Here is a 10014-nt window from a genome sequence, read left to right as displayed (position 1 = left end):
AGATTTTGTAATGTCTTGTTCAAGACAGGTTTAACATTTTAACTTGGTTAATCAGGAGGAAACAGAGCACGCTCTGCTAGGTTTTCTTCGACTGCGCTCCCTGTTTCGGCCCTCGGCCCCTTGGCATGGCCCCTCTGGAGGCTCCACCAGAGGAGGCCGCTCTTCAGCAGGCTTTTTCAGCATTGGTCAGATCATTACCTCCACAGAGACCTCGCCCTACAGTCTCTAAATTCGTGAAAAAGCTTGATGGTTTGCAGGAAGTAAACTTACCTCCAACCTTGCCTCGCATGGCTGCCCTTGCTCTAGCAGAAAGAGGACTCATTGGGCAATTTACTAGACTCTAGCCGTCGCCAAAAACAGTGCAAAGATGGGTGGAAAGGAACTGGTCAGATAAAACTCAAGGGAAAATCTCCATTAGATTTTGTGGGAAAGGGTATTTCACCTTTCATTTTGAAACAAAAGAAGATAAAGACTTAATCTTCCGGAATGGGCTCTATTCATGGACTTAAGAGGATTATATCTCAACAAGTGGACTCAGGATTTTGATCTCGAGTTGGACATACCAAGTGTTGTTCCTGTTTGGGTTCGGCTACCTCACCTACCCCTTCACTGTTGGGGAGATGAATCAATTCGAGCTATTGGAAATGCGGTAGGAAAATACATCGATCGAAGTGAACCTAAGGACAACATGCAGGCTTGTGCTCGCATTTGTGTAGAAGTCGATCTGGGCAAAGGACTGCGAGAAGCCATCAAACTCAAGGTAGACGATTGGACTCACATTCAGCAATTAGATTATAAGAAAATTCCATTCAAGTGCAAGGTATGTCATGAATATGGCCATTTTTCTAATCTTTGTACTAAACTAGTAGATGTAGAAAACACTCCGTAAGAAGAGCAATGGGAAACAATGAAAAAAAAGAAAGTTGTCCCTATCCCCAAGCCAAACCCTGAAGCTGGACCCTCTTCTTGTTCACCTCCCAATCCTCCATCCTCCTCATCCCTCCCTAATTCTCTAATCCCTGATCACCAACTAGATCCTCAACCCTCTTCTCCTTCCTCCAACCCATTCCACATCCTCTCCCCTCCTGAAGATATTCCTACCCCCGTGGTTCAAACCGATCCCTCAGAATCCCCTCTCCCTCTGATTATCTCCTCCTCCCTCCTGCCTAACCCACCCCCATCCATAATCACTAGAAGCAACTCAAAGGAGCATGGTGCAACTCTTGACAATCAAAAGAAAATCGGACCAGGAAGGAAATCAGCTAAACAACACAGAGATGAAAATGCCCAGAAGGATATAGCAATGGGCATCCAGAACCCCATAGAGTCCTACATCTTAGGACAAATAGACAAAGACTTAGTAAACAAGGATCAGGGAGGGTGAGCAATTTCCCGCAATCCTCATTTGAAATGATGAAAGTCCTCTCATGGAATAGTAGGGGACTAGGGCACCCCTCCAAATCAAATGCCTTAAGAGACCTAATCAATCAAGAAAAACTAGAATTTGTATTAGTACAAGAAACAAAGCAGGGACAACTAGAAATGAGCAAAATCATTGCACAACATAAGTAGTATAAAGTATGTGCTTGTGAATCAAGAGGAGCCTCTGGAGGAATTGCTATGCTCTGGCACCAAACTAATTGGAGTAACACAATAGAAACAATAAAAAAACATTGGATAAAGACTGTTTTGAAGAACAACTCAAGCAACCAATAGATAGTTATTTACAATGTCTGTGCACCAAATCATTTATAGAGATAAGGAGCAATGCTAGGACTCCCTCAGCACAAATATAGCAGAAAAAGGCAATAGCAACATTATTCTGGGGGGAGATTTAAATCTCATTTTGCACTCCAATGAGAAATGAGGAGACTGCTTCTCCCCAGATCCATATAGAAATCAATTGGAAGCTATAATGCAGGATGGTGATCTTGTTGATGTAATTCCAAAGAATCATAAATTCACCTAGAATAATCGTAGGTTGGGGAAAATCAACATTATGGAAAGACTGGACAGAATTTTGGTGAACATAACCCTCCTTTCCACCTACTCTGTTGTTTATGCCTCCATCCTCCCTTTCACAGCCTCAGACCACTACCCTACCACATTGACCCTTGAATCCCACTACCCTTTGGGGCCTCTCCCCTTCAAATACAACCCACTGTGGAATGAAAACGCAGCAGCCAAAGATCTTATTCAACATACCTGGCGACAACACATTGAAGGATCGTCGGGTTATATTTGGGAAAGCAAAATTAAAAATGTAAAACACGCTCTTAAGGATTGGGCAAAAACCCACTACAAAGAGTCGAAAAAGGAGAAAAGAGAGGCAAAAGCCAAGTTAAAGGAACTCCATAGCACAATGGAAAAGCGAGGATACCAGCAAGCAGATAAAAATCATGAATACAACCTTTACAACCATATTTATCGCATTAGAAGAGAAGAGGAGCAGAAATGGAGAATCAAGTCGAGGCAACTATGGTTGAAGAGTGAGGACAAAAACACGACTTTTTTCCATATGCAAACCACAGTCCGGAAAATTAGAAACAACATTACCTCTATCATAGATAGTGAAAGAAATCAGAAAATCGGCCAAGGTGATATCAAACAAGCTGCTTCAGAGCATTACAGAGAACTCCTAACTGAAAATGTAGAAGAAGAAGATTACGCAAACTTTTTATAATATCTGTCGAATAAGATCACTGCTGAAATAAATGAAAGTCTGAACAAAGAGATAGAGGAAGAAGAAATAAGAGGAGCTATCTGGGCCCTCCAGCCAGACAAAGCACCTGGCCTTGATGGCTTTCCAATTTGCTTCTATAGAGCTCATTGCGAAACTGTTAAAAAAGACCTCATCAAAATGATGAAATGGATTCAGCGCAGAAAGAAAATGGGAGGCTACACAAATTCTACCCACCTAGCCCTCATCCCCAAGGAGAATCAACCCACCAACTTCTCCCGTTTCCGTCCCATATCCCTTTGCAACTCCTCATATAAATTCTTTACTAAAGTTTTAGCAACCCGCCTTAAGCCTTTGTTGCCTACGATTATCTCTAAAAATCAAGGTGGGTCTATGGAAAATAGGTAAATATCTGACTCCATTCTCCTTGTTCAAGAAGCAATCCACTCCAGCCATACCAGGAACCGAAAGGGATTCATCCTGAAGTTGGATTTGGCGAATGCCTTTGATAGGGTTAGGCACTCTTTTCTTATTGCTGCTCTCCAAAAAATGGGCTTTGCTACTCCATTTCTTGAACTCATTAAAGCTTGTATCACGGGACCTTGGATTTCACCCCTTGTTAATGGCAGACCTGGTCCACCTTTTCAATCTTCAAGAGGACTGAGGCAAGGCTACCCTCTATCCCCTTACCTGTTTATCTTGATGGTTGAATCCTTCAATAGTGCTCTTGACCACAAGAGGTGAGCTGGCCTCATCACTGGCATAAAGTACGAAGATGGAGTCAAAAACATTAACCATTCCTAATTTGTTGATGACACCTTGTTAATATGAGGAGCATCTATAACTATTGCTCGAAGATTCAAAGCTCTTATGGACAAATATATGAGATATTTAGGAGGCATGATGAATCATCTAAAAAGCTGCATATATGGTTGGCATGCCTCAACCCAAACTCTTCATAATATAGCCAACATCTTTGGGGTACCTTGCAAGCTAAATTGGGACCATTTCAAGTATCTGGGAATGCCAGTGGGCATAGGACCCACAAGAGCTGAAATTTGGAATACAACTCTTGATAAATTAAAGAGAAAAATACAGCAGTGGGGATCCACTTGGCTTAATCCGACAGGTCGATTGGTCCTTCTCAAATCTGGTCTCTCTTCTCTTCCGCTTTACCAATTCACTCTTATGTAGGCTCCAGCCACTTTTCATAACAAAATGGAAAGTATCCTCCGGCATTTCCTTTGGCGAGGGGGGGCAAATGAAAAGAAGAATTTTAACTTGGTTAGCTGGAAGCAAGTTATCCAAGGTCAGGATTGCGGAGGACTTGGAATTAGATCACCTAAGCTCACAAAGAGTTCTTGAACAACAAGCATGGTGGAAAAGAGTTCTTGAAGCCAAATATCTTAGTAGCCCAAGGCAACAACTATTAGACTGCGAAATTCCCACTAGAAGCAGCTCAAAAGTATGGAAACTTTGCAAAAAAGTTATCCCCTTCATGACACAAAATATCTCCAAGGTTCCTAAAGGAGGTAGCAATGTCAAAATTGGAGCAGACAAGATTATGGGGAACCAGCCTATCAGCAGCCAGCTAGGTACAGATCAAATTCTCCTCTTCCTACAAAACAAAGGAATTCATTATTTGGATCAAATTTCACAATGGGACATAAATTCGCAGACTTGGAAGGGATGGAGCGTCCCTCCCATTCCCAGAAATCTCAAAAAGAGCGTTGACAGTCTTCAGATACATCTCCACAGCATTGCACCAATCATAAAAAATGGCATTGACAGTTTTCAATGGGATCCCACAGGTTTTAGTTACACAATTCAAGCTAGCCATCATTACTTGTGCAGTATCCTGCTCCTCCTTGGACGCACTGGAAAACTGTTTGGAAGTCTAAGGTCATCCCCAAAATAAAATTTTTCATATGGACCCTCTTAAAAGGGAAAATCCTTAGCACTGAAAATTTGCAAAAGAGGGGTATAGTTGGGACCTCCCGATGCCCAAATTGTCAAGGGGCAGAAGAAATCATCCAACACCTTTTCATCTCATGCCCCTTTGCAATCTCTTGCTGGAATGGAATCTCCCCTTCTGGCCCTCCCCCTCGGAACCCTTAGCATTCCATTGGTGAGATTCTAAGCATATGGAAGAAGAGCTACCCTTGGCAACATAAGAAGAACAACATAGTTAAAAGGGTGTGGGATGCTCTCCCCTATGCCCTTCCATGGAAAATTTGGCTTGCAAGGAATCGCAAGATTTTCAGAGACAAGGAGACCATCACAAGGCAATTATGCAGTAAAGCTAAAAGTCTAACACTAGAAACCATCGCTGCTAAGAACACAAAGAAAATTGATATTGCCAGCCTCTATGTAGAAGAAAGAGACTTTATTGGCAGCTTGACAGACAACAACAAGGGCATACAAACAACAAACATCTACAGCCAACATTCCAGCATTCCCAGTCACAGTTGGAAAATTAGAGTTAAACAAGATGAATTCTCAAAATGGCTTTGGAACAGTAATTCCCATTCCCTCTTCTTTGATGGAGCCTCTAAATCCAATCCGGGAGCGGCAGGGGCAGGGGGAGTCATTTATAATCCCAGTGGCGATGTCATAGCAACCTTTGAGTGGGGATTGGGGTCTCTATCTAACAACAGAGCAGAAGCGCTTGCTCTCTATCAAGGTCTTAATCAACTTCAAAAACTTGGCATCAGTAAAGCGATGGTTTTTGGAGATTCTGCTGCCATTATTAGTCTCATGATCAGCAACCTTAAGGCTTCTAATATCTTCATCCAACAAACAATAAGCAGATGTCAAGCCTTAAGCCGCCAAAATTGGGATCTTCGATTCTACCACGTGCTTCGCGCCTTCAACAAAGAAGCTGATAAATGTGCCAACCAAGCGTGTAGCAGATCCAAAGGATATCTCCTTTACAACAATGTGGTATTCCAACATCACTTACCTTGACTTTTTCTCATGGTCTGTGATAGTATTTCCAAATCCGATCCTTGCAGAAAACTTAAGAAATATCCTGACAGGATCCAACACAATCCCTCCTCTGCCAAATCTCTGTTAGCGAATTTTTCTCTACCCCTCAACTCCACTGCCATCTCTGCGCTTTTGATATTTGGTCGGCCCCATGTCTCCCGTGACCCTTCCCTCCTTCCCCTCGCAAATTTGTCCTACCCTTCCAGTGTTCCGCTCTTCATAAACCCGCCCCCCTTCCGCATTTCAACATTCAGAAGTTGAGGTCCCGATTCCTTGCATTTTTTCTCTGTATCCTGTTCAGTAGAAAGCTCTATGCCGCCTCCGCTTTCTCTCCCTTTTCCCATTGCTCCTCAGCTCCCTCTTTCTGTGCCCTCTTCATTGTTTGTCCCCCTCGCCCTCCATTTTCTTCCCCGAAAGCTTACCTCTTCCGCTACCCTGATTCACAGATCGACAATAGTCCCGGCTCCATCTCTGTTCCAATCTCAAAATCAGTCTCTTCTCATTGTAGCAGGCCCCTTCTTTCCACTCTCAGCAACAGGACAACATTAAGGACTCAAAAAATGGCACAGAGTGAAGATTGTTTACACTGTGCAGACCTCCAGGCGGAGTTGGAACAAATCAGAGTGCACCAAAGAATTCTGGACTCCAAAATCGACTCACATGCTCGGATGACCAACGAAAAATATGAAGCTGACCTCAATCTCTTCCTCCACAGGGTCTCCTCGCTCCAGGAGCAGTTCAACGATCTAGCCAATCGATGCAGCCACGCTCAAGAGTCAATCGACATCCTCAAATACATGCTGGAGAAACGTAATCTGCCCAGCACTAGCTCTTCAAACTTCAAGAACGCTGAAGCGGACAACAAACCGGATGAATCAGCGGCTCGCCAAATTAGCCATATCAATATAGACTAAGATGTCTTGCAAACTCTGTTTTCTTTTATCTCAGTTTGTCAAAATCTTCACTTGCATATGTTTTCCACAAGTCAGAAATGACAAAAGCTTAGGAGAATTTTGTATCGCAAACCCCCTCCTAGCTCCGCCTACAACCCTCAATCATGTAACTCAGGAGCTTAGTTTCCCAAATCTTTTTGGAATATAAATAGCAACAGACTATGTTAAAAAAAAAAAAAAAAACATTTTAACTTGGTCAAACAATAATAATTAAATTAAAATAGTTTAGATCCTAGGTTTTGAATATAACATTTTAAAATATAATATACTATTTTTTAGTTTTTAATAAAATTACTTGTTTTTTTATTGTTCATAGGAAAGAGATGTCATCCAATTATATAAACAATATAAATAAAATAATAAAATTAAGAATAGCCATATCTTAAAATAAGATAAAAACAAAAAAATCTGGTCATTGTATTCATCTATCATTTTTATTATAGTATTTTTAACCCATATTTTTTCCCATGGTATTTTTCTCTAATGTAGGCTATTTAAAAGCATCGATTTTCTATTTCTCCAAATAGAAGGATTTATTTCGGGCTTTAAGTGGTATTTATCTTTTGTATCCCTGTACATTATAATAGCCATTTCCGGCTGATGCTCTATGGTTAAACATTGCTCTCCCGCCCAATATGAAAGAGATGATAAAATAATAAAAATAGAAATAAAAAAAAACTAAAATAATAAAATGATAAAAAAAAATAAAATAATTGAGTCATTGTATTCACCCAGGATTTTTACCATAATATTTTTGCCCCATGGTATTCTTCTCTAATGTAGGCTATTTAAAAGCCTGAATTTTCTATTTCTCCAAATAAAAGGATTTGATTGGGGCTTTGAGTGGTATTAATCGATTGTATCCACTCACACTATAATATTAGAATTTATGTTTCCGTGATCCACATTGTTCGAACCATAAGTTTTTACTAGCCGTTAGAGTAAATAGACGAAGATAAATGTTTACTAGCCGTTAGAGTATAACAACTAGTTTTGACCAAAACATATATATATATATATATATATATATATATATATATATATATATATATATATATATATATATACAATATAAAGTAAGCATTAGCAAATTAAATTAAATTAATTATTTTTAGTCAAAATTAAAGTCTTATAGAAATAACTCAAAAGGTCAAAAAATAAATGAAATAAAATGGTCAAACCTAAATAATCAAGCAATAAAATAATAAAATAATAATAAGAAAATGGATAAATAATGTAAAAATAAAATTAAAAAATAACATACAATAAATAATTAAAAATAAAAATAATCTTTGAAATTGCAACTGAAAAAAAATGGAAAACGAAGAATAATAATAATAAATAAATAAATACACAAACAGAGAAAAGAAGAGACATTAAAAATCAAATAATAATAATAAAGTAAAAATAGAAATTCTAAAAACTTAAGAAGACAAGGTAGCGATCCAACACCTATTACTATTCCAACCATCATCTCTATTCAAATTTTTAGGTCTCCTTTTAATTTTCATGACCTCCCTGAACTTACGGTGATGAAAATGATCAACCATTGCAATGACCCCAACATCTTCAAAGCAAATGTGATGTTTTGTCTTTTTCACATGTTCTGCCAAAGCTGAGGAGTGGGACCTCCTACGTTTGATGTTGGTTGCGTGTTCCTGAATTCTCTGATTTATTGAGCAGCTAGTTTCACCAATATACGGAGTCCCACAGGAGCATGGGATGTCATAAAACACCTTTCCCATCTTTAGGGTCCACAGGGTCTTTCACATATCTAAGGGAGCTTCGAATAGTGTTTAGGGCCTAAATATTGAAGGAACCTTATGCTTCTACAAGGACCGAGTAATCTTGTCGGTGGTCCCTTGGATAAATGGAAGATTAACCCCTACAAACTAATCTTTCAATTCTTTCTTAATCCTAGGACCTTTTCCAGCCTTAAGGAAAGCTCTAAGACATTGGTGCCTACTATACCCATTCTTACCAAAAACATTAAGGAGATGAAATTTCTCATCTTTTAGGTGGTTTTCATCAGAAACTTGTAACATCCGAGTGGCTAAGGTATTGAGAACACCTAGCTTTTGAGCAGGGAAATTATGCAAATTAGCATGAAGATATTGCTCAGTGTGAGGTTTCTTTAGAAAAACCCGGTGGGAGAAAGAACCATCATCTCTTTTTGAAATAAGAACGTCAAGGAAAGGTAGGATACCATTGATTTCACATTCCATAGTGAACTTAATGGAACTAGATTGATTGCTAAGATGCTGGAAAAAGAGTTCCAACTTTTCCCAGCCGTGAGACGAGATGATGCAAGTGTCCTCCACAAACCTTTTCCATAGCTTAGGCTGGAATAGAGAAAAGGCCAATGCCTTAAATTCGAAGTCTTCCATGAACAGATTAGCGACTACTGGGGAAAGGGGAGAACCCATAGCAACGCCACAAGTTTGTTCGTAAAAATCCCCTTCAAAACTGAAAAACAAAGTAGACGTAAGACAAATTTCAACCAAATAAGTTGTATCTGGATTCGTACTGCGTTTGATGACTTCAATGGCCTCGTCAATCGAAATATTAGTGTACAAAAAGACTACATCGAAAATTACTAGATGATCACCAGGGCACAACCTTGTACCCTTTAGTTCATTGACAAAAGCGGATGAATCTTTGACAAAGGATTCAGTTCGACCAGCAAGAGGTTTTAACTTATTGGCTAAAAACTTGGCTAGAAGATAGGTCAGCCCACATATGGTGTTGACAATGAGCCATAGGGGAGCCCCTTCCTTATGGACCTTTAGAAGACCATATATCTTAGGAGTGAGGGGGCTACTCTCAAAAAGCTTATGGTTGAAGGAGTTAACATTGCTACTAGATTTTATGGCTAGAGCAACGATTTTGGAAATATTCTTTAAAGGATTCTTAGTAAGCTTCCAATTGCTCCCGCTATTACAAAGGTGATCTAACTATAATAGTCATTTCCAACAAATGTTTCATGGTTAAACATTGAATCCGAACAATAATGAGAATCATAGTCATAGTTAGTTCCCTGCTCATGTTCCATGGTGAAACATTGAAGCCTAAGAATAATCAAAATCAAAACAATAAAAAGTGAAAATGCTAAATATCTTCATTTTTTTACTTGATTTATGCTTAATTTTGTTAAGTTCATTAGTTTGGACATTTTTTTATGAAAATTTGGTTGAATTTACCATTTAAATTACTAAATTGCAGATATTTTATTTATAGGGTGCATAATCATAAAAGACATTTTAGATAGTTGAAGATCTACCGGTTTCAACCTTTGGAACTCAATATTAGAGAAGACCCCATAGTTTACACACAACAAGAGGTCAAGGAGGTCAATAATTTGATGTAGAGGATCATGTTCAACAATTTTAAGAT

The sequence above is a fragment of the Pinus tabuliformis genome, chromosome X (genome assembly GCF_031772625.1).
Source record: "Pinus tabuliformis cultivar Carrire ecotype Pingquan chromosome X, CPIR1, whole genome shotgun sequence".
Classification (NCBI taxonomy): Eukaryota; Viridiplantae; Streptophyta; class Pinopsida; order Pinales; family Pinaceae; genus Pinus; species Pinus tabuliformis.
This window is presented reverse-complemented; position numbering follows the sequence as displayed.